The sequence below is a fragment of the Pteropus medius genome, unplaced genomic scaffold, assembly GCF_902729225.1.
Source record: "Pteropus medius unplaced genomic scaffold, Ma_sr-lr_union100, whole genome shotgun sequence".
NCBI lineage: Eukaryota > Metazoa > Chordata > Mammalia > Chiroptera > Pteropodidae > Pteropus > Pteropus medius.
The window spans coordinates 11,670,266-11,672,586 of record NW_024355205.1 but is presented as its reverse complement, the minus strand read 5'-3'; the positions used below and the strand labels follow the sequence as shown (position 1 = coordinate 11,672,586).

The 2,321-nt window shown below is 30.5% G+C and overlaps 1 pseudogene; it reads right to left on the bottom strand.

The window, feature by feature from the left end:
• Window positions 1–560: 560 nt before the first annotated feature.
• LOC120599063 (uncharacterized) lies at window positions 561–679 on the bottom strand (annotated as a pseudogene).
• Window positions 680–2,321: the final 1,642 nt, after the last annotated feature.

Genomic DNA, 2,321 nt, shown 5'->3' with positions numbered 1-2,321 from the left:
TTTGAAATTAGGACATGTGATGCCTTCTGCTTTGTTTTACTTTTTTAGGATTGTTGTGGCTATTTGGGGTCTTTTGTGGTTCAATATAAATTTTATAATTGTTTTTCCTACTTCTGTAAAAGAACACCTTTGAAATTTTGATGTGGATTCCACTGAATCTATAAATGGCTTTAAGTAGTATGGACATTTTAACAATTCTTCCAATCCATGAACACAAAGACCTTTCCGTTTTTTGTGTCATTTTTTATTTCTTTCTTCAATGTCTGATAGCTTTCAGTGTAGAAATCAGTAACCTCCTTGGTTACATTTATTCCTAAATGTATTGTAAAAGGAATAGTTTTTTTTTGGGGGGGGGTGCTATTGTAAATGGAATAGTTATTTTTTTAAATTTTCTTTCAGATAATTCATTGTTAGTGTAGAGAAATACTACTGATTTTTAAAATTTTGTATCCTACAATTTTATTTTTTATTTTTTATTTTTTGAGGCAAGGCAACCCTTGTTTGACCTCACAGATTGCAAGGACCTTGTCAGTTTACAAGTCACTATTTTTTATTTTTCACACCTACAGCACCTGGTCGTCCTAGGTGGTCTCCCATCCAAGTACTAACCAGGCCTGACCCTGCTTAGCTTCTGAGGTCAGATGGAATCGGGCTTGTTTAGGGTAGCATGGCCATAGAGTAACTTACATTCTGCTAACGTGATGTATTACATTTATTAATTTGTGTATGCTGAACCATCCTTTTAGTCAAAAATAATTCCCACTTGATCATGATGAATGTGTTGCTGAATTTAATTTGCTAGTATATTTTTGAGAATTTTTGCATTTATATTCATCAAAGATATTGGCCAGTAGTTTTCTTGTAGTGTTCTTTCCTGGTTTTGGTATCAGAGTTATGCTGGCCTCATAAAATAAGTTTCAGAATGTTCCCTCCTCTTTCATATTTTGGAAGAATTTGATAAGGATTGGCATTAATTCTCCTTTAAATGTTTGCTAAAATTACTAATGAAGCCACTTGCTGGTGGGCTTTTCTTCATTGAGAGATTTTTGATTACTGATTCATATTTCTTACTACTAATTAGGCTGTTCAGATTTTCTATTTCTTCCTAATTCTATTTCTTTCTAATTGTGTCTAAGAATATTTTTTTATTCTAGGTTGTCCAGTTTGTTGGTAAATAGTTGTACATGGTAAATGCTTAGTATCCTTTGTATTTATTTGTGTGCTGTCAGTTGTAATGTCTTCTTATAATTTTGTTGATTTGGGTCCTCTTTTTTTCTTGTTTAGTCTAGCTAAATATTTGTTAATTTTGTTTTTTCAAAGAACCACTGTTACTTTTGTTAATTTTTTTTTCTATTAATGTTCACAATTCCATTCTGCTTTAATCTTTATTCATTCTTCTATGTATTCAGTTTGTTTTTTTTCTAGTTCCTTGAGGCATAGAGTTAGGTTTTTTACTTGAGATCTTTTTCGTTTCCTAATGTAGGCTTTTATTGCTATGAACTTTCCTCTTAAAACTGCTTTCACTGCTTTCTATAAATTTTGGTGTGTTGTGGTTCTATTTTCCTTTGTCTCAAGATACCTTTTTATTTTCCTTTTAATTTTTTTTTTTTGATCTATTGATTTTCTGGAGTTTTTTTTTTTTAATTTCCATGTATTTGTGAGTTTTTAAGTTTTCTTCCTGTTATTGATTTCTAGTTTCATACCATTGTAGACAGAGAAGATAAGTGGTATTATTTTAATCTTCTTTAAAGTTTGTTTTATGGCCCAAAATATGGTTGATCCTAGAAAATGTTCTATGTGTGTTAGAGGAGAATGTGTTTTCTGCTCTTGTCAGTATGTTCTGTTTATGTACATTAAGTCCATGTGATCTATAGTGTTCATAGCTGATGTTTTCTTATTGATTCTCTGGATGAACTTTTCATTGTTGAGAGTGGGATATGAAAGTCCTCAACTATTATTATGTATGTTTATTTTTCCTTTTAGATCTCTTAGTTTTGTAATATATACATAGGTGCTCCTGTGTTGTATACATAAATACATAAAATTGATATATCTTCTTGAACTGTCTCCTTTATCATTATATAATGACCTTGTCTCTTCTTACTATTTTAAAGTTTGTTTTGTGTGATATAAGTATAGCTATGCTTGATATTTTTTTTGTTACCATTGCTCGAAATATCTGTTTCCATTCCTTTTCTCTCAATCTATGAGTGTTTAATGGTAAAGTGTGTCTCTCGTGGGTAGTATATCACTGAATCTTTTTTTATTATTATTATTCAGTCATCCTGTGTCTTTTGATTGGAAAATTTAACCCATTTACA